General features: G+C 40.4%; 1 non-coding gene across 1 annotated transcript; it reads left to right on the top strand.

The window, feature by feature from the left end:
* Positions 1–11,279: 11,279 nt before the first annotated feature.
* LOC122044719 lies at positions 11,280–11,385 on the top strand. Its single transcript, XR_006129735.1, has one exon. It is a non-coding gene; the product is annotated as a small nucleolar RNA R71 (small nucleolar RNA).
* Positions 11,386–12,805: the final 1,420 nt, after the last annotated feature.

Here is a 12,805-nt window from a genome sequence, read left to right on the forward strand (position 1 = left end):
ATGATCTCTAGACAACATATAAACATAAAAATTCTCATGATATCTTCACATACTAACATAAGAAAGATCATAAGCATGTTAACCTAAATTTTAAACCCCTCCTAGGTTTCCAATTATTTCATGGCCGAAACCTTTCATGAAGAGGAATCAAGTTCTAAGCAACATGTAAACATGTAAACCCTATACTCATATCATATTATATTTCATAGGGAACTACTTAAGCACATTTAGTTTGGGTTCTAAGTTCCCTAAGCTCCTAATCATATCATGGCCGAACCCTAGCTTATCTCATCCTAGGTTACAAGTAGCATAGAGGTGTTGAACCTTAAGCCAACATGTTATACATTTTCATGAGGAACAACATAAGCATGTTTGTTTCAAATTTCAAACTTCCTAGACCCCCTTAACTCAAGGTGGCCGAACCTAACAATCATGGAATTAGGTTTTTAGTGGCATGAGAGCATGGGAACCACAACTACATTTCATAGCATATATCTTAAGGACATCATAAGCATGTATAAGTTGGGTTCTAATTTCTCTAAGCCTTTAAACTTGTAGTGGCCGAAACATGTAAATCATGGAACTAGATTTTTAGTGACATGAGAGCATGGGAACCACAACTACATTTCATAGCATATATCTCAAGTACATCATAAGCATGTATAAGTTGGATTCAAATTTCCCTAGACCCTTTAAACTTGTAGTGGCCGAAACTTAACAATCATGGAATTAAGTTTCTAGTGGCACAAGAGCATGGAAACCCTACACAATTTTCATGGCTTCATAACAAGGAACAACATAAGTAAACTTAGTTAAAAAACTTACACATACTAGCTTTAAAACCTAATGTGGCCGAAAGTTACATGTATTCAAAATTCTATATAACAAGCAACTATAAAACATTAACTAGTTTCATATTATATTATCAAGAAGGTCATGAGCCTCTTAGCCTTGGTTTCAACTTTCCTAGGCTTCAACTCTCATCATGACCGAACCCTCATAAGCATGAAATAAGATTCATAACTAACATACAATCATGGCATAACATTTTAGCTTCATGTCTTGTCTTAGGAAAAATCTTAGCATGCTTGGTCTTAGGTTTAAAACTCTCCTAGGTCTTTACTCCTTACTTGGCCGAATATTCATGAGCATGTAAATGGAGTTTCAAACCATATACAAGTAAGAGAAAAGTTAACAACCTCATTATCATAGGGTACATAACTAAAAGAATAAGGAAACATGCCTAGTTTGAGTTTTGAACTTATCTAGTCTTCTTGTTCATGCTTGGCCGAAACATGTAAATCATAAAACTAATTTTCCATTAATTATTCTAGCATGGAAACCATAGATTAACTTCTTACATAAAATACAGGTCACAAGAAAAATAGAAAGCATATCTAATCACAACTTTCTTAAACTCTTCTTCTTGTTTTTGACCGAATTTTCTTAAACAAAATCTTAAGTTTTCTAAGCGATCTATCTCCATGGAAAACCATGCAAACCATTGTACCACAGGTGAGGGGAAGCTTACCTAGTAATCACTTGTTAATCCTTAAGAAATGGTACCCTTGGTGAAGAGGAAGTAGGGAGCTTCTTCTTCTAGCACTCCTTTCGATTTCTCTTGCTTGGAAAGGTACACCTTGAAGGCTCCTTCTTGTAGTTTAGTTTTCTCTTAGGGAGAAACCTAAACTTGGCTTGTGGAGATGAGGGAGGAAACTTAGAGTCTCGGCAAGGGTGAGGGAGAAGGGAAAAAAAAATGAAAACCTTTAGTTCCTTCCCTTTTTATGCTAAGTAGGTGGAAGTTACCAAAATGAACTTTGCTTCCCTTCCTCCTTATCTCATGCATGTATTTTCTTAATGAGAATATGTCCTCATTCTTGCCCCTTAACTCCTCTCTTCACTATCCTCTTTAAACTCAACGAAAATAGAGAGGAAAAAGGGAGAAAGACAACTTATCTTTTGCTTCTCTTTTTCTTAACCAAGAGGTAAACAAGAGAAAGAAGCCACTTGATTTTCCCTTTGTTCCTTCACTAAATTTTAGCTTTACATTTAACTACAATTCCCATCATTTCCCATTCACATATTATTCATTATCCTAGTGGTTATCATACATAATTTTATTTCTATCCTTGGTGGGAGGTTCAAGGTTCAAACCTTCGCCTCTTCTTTTTATTTCTCTTATTTCTTTTTCTTTGATTCTTCTTCTTTTATGTTCTAAAGCAAATAGCACTCATATGCTTATCTTATAATTTTGTGGGTGTTACAGGGAAGTCGTCGCCTCCTCCCTTCTTCATGCCGATGCTAGCACCGACGTCCATGCACAGCGCCATCACTGTCATTGCACACGCCCGTTGTAGCAGGTTTGCCACCTCCGACTATCGCTATCTCGCAGCCCTCACTGCAGGTTAGGCTGAGCTCACACACACTACCATCACCGAGCATGTCGACACCCTCACGCAACGGCTCCTCCATCAGCCAATGATGCTCCTCTCCTCTCCAGTATGCAACCTGCCATCGCTGTGAACAATCACGGTCAGATCTTGTCGTCGCCTCAAGCCTCTGGGTCGCTGCCGCCATGCACCCCCTGTTTCGCTCCACGCTGGCTCCACTCCCTTCTGGTCGCTACCTCCAGCGACACTCACCGGCCGACCCATGACCTCCATCGGCCTCATAGCGCCACCGCTGCTAACCCTCTTCTCGTCACCACTATCCGCCTTCTCCGACACCTTTATAGCAACCTTTGACGCTGCTATGGCCGACTCCGACACCTTTACCATCGTTATCACCGCCTCAGGGCAAATCCGACCACCGCTGTGTTTCGTCCTTCACACCACTATTATTATTGGAACATGTTAGTATTATCTGACCTGAGAGCCGTTATTGAGATCCGACCTTTGAGCCACTAAGACATTCTAGCTTGCGTGTCATTTGTCATATTTCAGCCTGCATGCCACCCTTCGGATCCATTCTGCACCTGGCTCCATGTCGTCACCTCCAGATCTAGCACCTTAGCCAACTCACATTCACGTATCCCTCAAGACCATGACAATTCAATCAGCATCATGACCAACTCATAGAACCACCATAAGGTGCCCCTAGGTCAGGGTACATCATCGTACTCATTATTTATTCATTTCATTATTCTACCATTATCCAGTTCCTTATATATTCGTGCGATCTACATTGAGCATGTATGTGTCAAGGATCGGGGCAACTCAGTCGTTGTATATAGGTAGCATTGACCAAGGACCTTCTGACGACTTGGTCAATATAGAAGACAGCTCATCTTACCCTCCCCCTCCGGGGCATGGCGACGTGGTTAGCATTCCAGCCACATCACACCGGCAGTTTCATCTTCTCATCTTCTGGACAGGATCATATCTATGCCCGTCTATAGGAACTTCGCCTGATCTAGAATGTGAAGATGGACGACGCCAAAAAACTCTGCCATCATCATGACCTCGGTGGATTTTGATGAGCACATTATATTCTCCTTACTCCACGAGTATTTGGGAGTCGAGGAACTGAGTCAGATCTGCAGCTAGTTAGTAGGCCAATTTTTCCATTATAGTTTCTCTTTCAGTCATAGGATCTACCACAGCCACCTGATCAGAGACTAGTGATACAACTCCCCGATCAGGATCTTAGGACCTAGCTCTTTGATCACAGACTAGTGGTGACTATGAACCCTTGAGTCGGAGAACATCAAGTCAAGCAGTGACTATAAACCCTTGAGTCAGAGAATATCACAGTCGAGCGGCGACTATAAACCCTTGAGTCAGAGAATATCACAGTCGAGCGGCAACTATAAACCCTTGAGTCAGAGAGCATCACAGTCAAGTGGCGACTATAAACTCTTGAGTTAGAGAACATCACAGTTGAATGATGACTATAAACTCTTGAGTTAGAAATATCACAGTCGAACGACAACTATAAACCCTCAAGTAATCTCCACTAGTCTTGTACCAGCTTATTGAAGCCTCCATCTCCCTCGTTCGAGGTTGAGTAGTCTTCACTATCTCAGACCAGCTTATTGTTGGAACTCCAAGGTTGTTTTGATGTGATCAACAAGTTAGGTCCTGTAGTGTTTTAACCTTGTGTCTAAGTGTTCGGGAGCTTAGGAGCACAGGAAGTCGAGCAAAAGATGCAGCTAACGAGAAGGACGACACAGGAGAGAGTCGACGGGCTCGGGGCATCCGAGGGATGAAGTGCTTCGGAAGAGTACGCGGGTGGACGAGAAGGAGGCGCGTGGCGTTTCCGAGGGACGAGAAGCCGGAGCGGAAGGTTGCTCGAGAAGGTAGGAAGTTGGGTTCGAGTGAGCTCTATTCTGGATGGGCGAGATCACCCAAGCGAGTGGAGCCGAAGCGGAAGACCCGAAATGAGGCGAGATGAACAGGAGCAGAGGGCTCGGACGGAAAAAGTCAATGAGGTTGACTTTAAGGGTCCGGTCGCCCAAAACCCTTCCGGGCTCCCAGAACCTTAAGTTTATCAATATCGACGTAGACGTTGACCGTTGCGTCAGGGATAAAGTTTTAACCCCTCCCAGGTGCCTGGAACCCTTCCAAATGCCCCGACCAAGGCTATAAATATAGCCTTGGTTGTTACGATCCGCAAGTGTACGGAAATGTCGCAAGTAATATAAAAGATTATCGTATCCACAGGGACTGGAATAAGCACTAGAAATGTCTCAATGCGAATTAGCTAAACAGCTATTCAATCATTTCAAATGCAAAGTAAGGGTAAACAAATCTAATATTAAAGATCAACAAACAAGAGTTTAGTGTTTTGGGTTATGATAAAGGGAGATTCTAGGAGTTTCGGTTTCTTTGTAAGATTTCTTGAATGTAAATGGTTCACCAATTCTTTTCCCTCAATTGTCGAACACTTGTAGAAAGTTGCCGGTTCTCTCTTGCAATAGATAACCGGCTAAGGACTGAGAAATGTATCTAAATATGATCAATTAGACGTGAACCTACGTTGTCCTTACACAGAAGCGCACCTATTACTATGCCTTCCTCGGATATCAGCATAGAAGCCCACAACTTATTAATCTATCAAGATACAAGAAACTAATCACAAAATCCATCCTACTCTTTTGAATATTCCTATTTCCTCTTCAAGATTATCTCTCAAACGTCCTTACACGGGCTTGCACCTGTCACGTGGATCCCTCGGATGATCGAGTGAGGGTTTATCTTTACAAAGTCCACAAGAAATCCAAACAATCAATCAAGAATGAGAATTAAGCACAAATCACCATCAATCATTCAAGATCTAATTGATACAAGCAAGAAAATGTCATTGAAACAAGAAAATGGCAAATCCATAAGAGATTACATCAATCCATCATACAAATACTCCCTTAATCCTAGAATACAAGATCTACTCCATGAATCGAGGAAGAAAACCCGAAGAAATAAAGATTACAAGCATTTCTTAAATCCCCAATCCAAGAAACCAAGAAGAGGGGGAAAGAGAAAACTTATCTCTGAAGAAGCCTCGTCTTCGGATCCAATCCTCGCTCCGGAGTCGAAATCGTCAAGATCTCCCTTAGAATCGCCCAGAAAATCCTCCCAAGAATGGGAGGAAACCACCAAATCTTGTCTTCTCCCAAAAGGGGAGAGATCCCCTTCAATTCATGAAGGAAGGTTTAAATAGAGGAGGAAATCGGCACACACGACACGGTGTGAGATCCACACGCCATGTCCATTCCTTCTCTGCCATCTTGCAGTAGTGTGGTGCACACCAAGGCCCTCTGCTCTCTGGAAATGCTACACGGCCTGTGGTGCACGCGCCACCACTGTTTGGTCTCAAACTTCACACGTTGTGATGCACACGCCACCACACTTGGCCTCAAACCTCACACTACTGTAGATCCACACGGTTATGTAAGGCATCTGCTCGATTTCTTCAAGACACGACCGTGTGAGATTCACACGGCCATGTCCTCTTCCCTTCCTGTTAAGACTACACGGCCATGTGTGGTACACGGCCTGATGATCTCTCCCTTCAATTACTTCCAAGCTTGCCCGAGGACGCATAATCTTCACCAATTTCGACTCCTGTGTACAGAAAATGCACAAAAAGCAGATCTCCGAACCAAAAGAGTAAATATGCTAAAAAGGAAAGCTGGAAGTATAAAAATGCATAGATCAAGCATGCTCAAAGTATGTAAATGTGCGTAAAAACATGCATAAAAGAGTATATAATCTACGCACATCACACCCCCAAACTTAAACCTTTGCTTGTCCTCAAACAAAATGCTGCAGTCTAAATTCATATGTTCTACAACACATTCATAAAACCTAGTGCACTTTCCTAATTCTATCAAAAAGTTTATTAACAAGCATGATCATGGAAACAAGTAAAGTATGGTTCAAGCATAAGAATCTCGTGCACAGTGTAAAAGTAACTTAACACCCTTCAAGTTTCAATCCATGTCCTAGTCAAGTCGTCATCAAATTTGAATTCCTAATGTTTCCAGTGAAAGACAAGTAACCAGTGATAGGCACTTACTCACCATTCACTTGGTTCATATTTCTCAACTAACCCAAGGTCTCAAAGGTGTGCTCAATCTCAAGAGAAGCTAAGTAGTCATTTCCCCAGTAACCTAACTCGGTCTCAAAGGGGTGACTTGCTAGATTCCACTCATGACAACTATTTTTTTATATCTTTTTTTTTTTTTATAAGTGTTTGCATTGTGCAAAACTTATTCACAAATGAACTTTTAGCACACATGTTGGGATATTTTGATTTTTCCAAATGAGCTTTAATGATTTGAGCCTCATCCAGTAACCAAAATGAAAGTTGAGAAATCACCATGGAAACCAAGTACTAAGCAAACAAGATGAATCATGACTATTTCAATGACATCAACTATTCAAGCATCAAGCACAAGTGTAGTGAAGATAAAATCCTTAAGGTTGAACCAAAACTAAAACTCACCACCATAAGATTCTTAGCTTATTAATGCTTCCCAAGATAGAAAAAAGAACTACACAAAGTTTACTACTAGCATCATTCGAACATCATGAATCAAGACAATAATCGTGCTAACATTTCACTTGAATCCAAGAAAGCATATAAGTGAAGATTTGATGTTCTCAAAAATTTTTTTGCCATGATTATTTCAAAAACAAGCAAAATAAAGCAACAAGCAATGAAAATAAGAACCAACATGAAAAACTAACAAAAATTAAAAAAAACTGAAAACCAAACTAAACAATACATGACACCCCCCAGACTTAAACTTTTCATCGTCCCGATGAAATCAATATGGTGGAGGAGGTGGAGGTGGACGAGGAAAAGGGGGTCTACGACGTGGTTGGCCAATAGGAAAACTAAGAAAACCTAGAATCTCACCCAAAGATCTATGATACTCATATAAAGCATCTACTTGTTGGGTAGTAAGTGTCATGCTCTGCATAAAATCTCTCATCCTAGCCTGATCAGTATCATAATCCTGCACAAACTCAGCCACTTGACCTTGAAAATTCCTCGTAAACTGAAAATGATTTTGTACCTCCCTAAATTGATCATCAGATAAAGAGAAGCGACCCTCCAACATTTTTCGTTGGGCATCTTGCTTCTCATGAAGTGACTCTAAAGACGCACGAAAATCTGAAAAATCAAACCTAGAAGATCCCGTGCCATATGCAAAAGATTGCCTAGCAGGCTCCATAAAACTAGAAGGCTGCGGGTGTCCAAATGACGGGGGCTCATGATGTGGCTCAGTGTCTCCAGGTATAGAAGGGTTATCCTCAAAATCCAACTCAGAAATTACCCAATTAGCCGGGTTACGGATAGTAGTTCGTTCAGGAAAAGGAAGGGGTAAAGGAGAACCACTCCTCCTAGGAAACGCGAAACCATTCTCATCCCGAACGATCATTTTCATAGCAAGACATACATCAATGTCAATCATGTCATTACCATGAATTATTTCCAACCCATCAACATCAAGATTTAAATTATAAGCTATTCGGGTAATCAAACCACCAAAAACAATTGATCCCAATGATGCCCTAGCAGATCTTAATAAGGTTTGAACAAAATGAAAACCAGAATCAAATTCAACCTTATAAAGCATAGCCCATAAAGCATAAAGCTCTATCTTTTTAACCACCCCATCACTCTCTCCCCTACCAAAAATAGTTTTACTCATGACTCTATGTAGATACCTAAAGATGGGGTTTTGCATATTGGAGGCCTTAGCTCTTGAAGGCTCATAAGGTTGACCTAACCCAGTTATTGCATTCCAAAAATGATTCCAATTAAACCTTGGATCAAACCTACGAGGGCTACCGGTGGTTATTCCAAAACAAGAATTAAAGTCACTAAATGTCCATAGAAATTCTTGATTCATTAGTCTAAATGAGATTTTTCCAAAATAATCATCTTCATTAGTAAAATGGACATCCAATGAACTTAAAAATTCCAAAACAAGACGAGGATATGTAGGCAAATGTGTGTACATAATATCACCCCAATCTAAAAAACCAATCATCAAATCTACATCTTCCCTAATTCCAAGCATATCAAGAACAGTTGGGTCCATATATCTAGTACACACTATCTTTCTATTGACAAGAATTGCAAATCTAGTTACTTGATCATCATTTCTAAACACGATATTGAATTCATTGTCATTACCTTCGTTGCGTGAAGTCCTTTTGCCTTTGCCCTTCACTGTTGTTTTCCCTTGTCCTTTGATGGCTCCTCCTCTTTGTCCCCACTGGATCCACCACCTCTTTTGCGAAGTTTCTTCAAAATGTTGGACATCTTGATGAGTTTAGATAGGGGAAAAGTTATCTAGGGTTGGAAGAATGAAACTCAAAGAACAAAACTTCAAAGAGCAAGGATCTTAGGTTAGGAGGATGAAAAGTTAAGAGGAGAATCCGGATCTAAGAGATCTTGAGAGATTAGAGAGGAGTTTTTAAGAGATTGGGAGAGAGAAAGATGTTTTGGAGAGTTGGGGGTGTGCGGAACACGGCCAAGATCTGCCCGTGTGAGGTAGAAGAAAGACTTTAATAGTTCTCCTACACGGGCCGTGTAGATCTACACGGCCTCCCCATCTTTCCTCTCGGGATTCTTTACACGGGCCGTGTAGATCCACACGGCCTCCCCCTCTTCCTTCTCTGGACTCCTCGCACGGCCGTGTCTGGGACACGGCCTCTCCATCTTTCCTCTCGGGATTCTTTACACGGCCGTGTTTGAGACACGGCCAAGATCCTTTTCTCCTCGGAAGATGCTACACGGCCGTGTCTGGATGACACGGCCTAAGCACTTCCCTTCTCTACAACTTTTGCCTGGACGTGTATAGCACACGGCCGAGCTCCGTTTTGCACCTAACCTGAAAACAAAATCAAAAGAATGCATCAAACTAAAAGAAATTTAGATACAAATCAAAACTAACTAAAAGAACCCTTGGGTTGCCTCCCAAGAAGCGCTTGTTTAAGGTCTTTAGCTCGACCAAACTTTATCATTCGATCCTTTTCCTCGCCCTTGGAGGACAGATATACTTTTCGTTTTTGTTGGGAGATCTTCTCCCAACATCTTCCACCACATTGTCTCCTTCGTTTGGTGGCCTTCCATGAGGATGGAAGTTCCATTCCTCAAGTTTATAAATGTTTGTCCTGCTACAAGCATTTAAAAGAGACGAGACATGGTTAGAGATATTAGATAAATCATATTCCAACTTTTCTTTACCAATTACCAAAGAAAGCTTATGATTTTTGACATCAATTATAGCTCCAGCTGTAGCAAGGAAAGGTCTTCCTAATATGATAGGAATCCTAGGGTCCTCTTCCATGTCCAACACGACAAAATCTGTGGGAATAACATTCCCATCCACCTCTACCGGCACATCCTCTATAATACCCAAAGGGTACCTGCAGGAATGATCGGCAAGTTGAAGTGCCATAGTAGTAAGTTTAATGTTTTTGAGACCTAATTTATTACAAATTGAATAGGGAATGAGGCTAACACTCGCCCCCAAATCACAAAAAGATTTTTCAAAAAATTCTTTTCCTATGTTGCAAGGAATATAAAAGCTCCCTGGGTCCTTCAGTTTTGGAGAAGTGTTCTTCTCAAAAATAGCACTACATTCCTCACTAAGCGCAATGGTCTCGACCTCTCCTCTTCTTCTCTTGTTTGACATGAGATCCTTCAGGAATTTGGCAAATCTAGGCATTTGTAGAATAGCATCGATAAGAGGTACCTCTACACAAATTTCCTTAACTTTTTCTAGAAACTTGCCAAATTCTTCATCTTTCTTGAGCATTGTAAGTCTTTGAGGAAAAGGGACAGCTTTGCTCTGATGGTTCAGTGGAAGAGTTTCTTCAACCTCAATGGTACTCTCCTCATTAGCTTGAATCTGATTTGGTATAGGAGGAGAGAGCTCTTCTTCTTTTTGTATCCCTTTTGAAGCAGTCGCTTGGGAGTCTCCCAAGGTCCGTCCGCTCCTAAGCTCAATTCTATTGCAATGCTCCATAGGATTCACATCAGGTTTTCCTGGAAGTTGTCCTGGTACTCTGGATGAAGAGGAAGCTAGTTGGGCAATTTGACTATCCTGGATCTTTTGATGCTTTTCAGAATTATCCATTCTCTGAATGAGCTTTGCTAAATCTTGCTTCATTTCATTCTGACTTGAGATAATTTCTTCAAGCATCTTTTCAACATTTGACTTTGGTAAGCCTTGAGAAGATAGATGTTGAAAATTTTGTTGCCCAGCTTGGAAATTTGGTCTTGCCCCCATAGATGGTCCTTGATCTTGATTATTTCTGTAAGAAAAATTTGGATGACTCTTCCATCCAGGGTTATAAGTATTTGAGTATGGGTTGTTCTGCCTTTGATTGTAACTCATGATTGCATCACATTGTTCAAGTTGATTGATTTGTGCAGCGATAGCTCCCAATGGACATGAGTCATTTGAATGCTCTGAACTCCCACATACTTCACAAGATGTACTAATAGCATTGACCATATTAGCACTAGCCCCCATATTCTCAAATTTCTTTGTAAGAGCGTCCAATTTTGCAGACAAAAGAGTGACTGCATCTACATCAAACTTCCCTGATGCTTTAATTGTTGGGTTTACAGAAGAATAGCCACCATTTCTTTCATTTGCCCATTGATGATGATTTTGTGCTACACTTTCAATGATTTCTTCGGCTTCATCTAAGCTTTTGTTCATAAGTGCCCCTCCAGCAGCTGAATCAAGGGACACTTTGGTATGATAATTGATACCATTATAAAAAGTGTGCAACACTAACCATCTTTCCAACCCATGATGTGGGCATTGTCTGAGCATACTATTATATCTATCCCATGCTTCAAAAAGAGATTCTGAGTCAGTTTGCTTGAAGCTTGCAATTAAATTCCTCATATGAGCCGTTTTGCTTGGTGGATAGAACTTATCAAGAAACTGTTGCTCACACTGCTCCCAAGTGGTGATGCTATTGGGGGCTAAAGAATTCAGCCATTGCTTTGCCCTATCTCTTAGAGAAAACCCAAATAACAATAATCTAACTGCATCTGAAGGAACTCCATTCATTTTCATGGTACCACATATTTCATAAAAGACCTCTAAGTGTTGATTGGGGTCTTCATGAGGTCCTCCACCAAATTGGTTCTGCTGCATCATCGGGTTTGATCTCAAAGTTATTAGCTTCCACTGAAGGTCTTGAAATACTAGATCGAAAACCTCTTGCATAGGGTGCTGCATAATCCTTGAGTGGTCTATTTGCCATGTTCAAATGTTCCTGTTCTTCAATTTACCTTTGCAGAATTCTTCTTTTATGGAAAGTTCTATCAATCTCAGGGTCAAAAGGAAAGAATTCCCCTGCAAAGTTAGATCTTCGCATACACAAGAACAAGATAGCAAATGGCAATTCGACAAAAAAAGAAAAAAATAGAAGAATAAAAAATGCAGAATTGAATTTGTACAAAAAGAATTAACAAGAAGTGAAAGTTATACGAGAAAGTAGAAACAGAAATCTAATGATTAGTTACAACTATGCAATATGAAAGGAAAACAAATGTTATGTTTAGTCTAACTCAATTGATAATTCCTAATGTTATAGCGCAATCCCCGGCAACGGCGCCAAAAACTTGTTACGATACGCAAGTGTACGGAAATGTCGCAAGTAATATAAAAGATTATCGTATCCACAGGGACTGGAATAAGCACTAGAAATGTCTCAATGCGAATTAGCTAAACAGCTATCCAATCGTTTCAAATGCAAAGTAAGGGTAAACAAATCTAATATTAAAGATCAACAAACAAGAGTTTAGTGTTTTGGGTTATGATAAAGGGAGATTCTAGGAGTTTCGGTTTCTTTGTAAGATTTCTTGAATGTAAATGGTTCACCAAATCTTTTCCCTCAATTGTCGAACACTTGTAGAAAGTTGTCGGTTCTCTCTTGCAATAGATAACCGGCTAAGGACTGAGAAATGTATCTAAACATGATCAATTAGACGTGAACCTACGTTGTCCTTACACAGAAGCGCACCTATTACTATGCCTTCCTCGGATATCAACATAGAAGCCCACAACTTATTAATCTATCAAGATACAAGAAACTAATCACAAAATCCATCCTACTCTCTTGAATATTCCTATTTCCTCTTCAAGATTATCTCTCAAACGTCCTTACACGGGCTTACACCTGTCACGTGGATCCCTCGAATGATCGAGTGAGGGTTTATCTTTACAAAGTCCACAAGAAATCCAAACAATCAATCAAGAATGAGAATTAAGCACAAATCACCATCAATCATTCAAGATCTAATTGATACAAGCAAGACA

Source organism: Zingiber officinale, chromosome 2A, assembly GCF_018446385.1.
Source record: "Zingiber officinale cultivar Zhangliang chromosome 2A, Zo_v1.1, whole genome shotgun sequence".
Taxonomy (NCBI): Eukaryota; Viridiplantae; Streptophyta; class Magnoliopsida; order Zingiberales; family Zingiberaceae; genus Zingiber; species Zingiber officinale.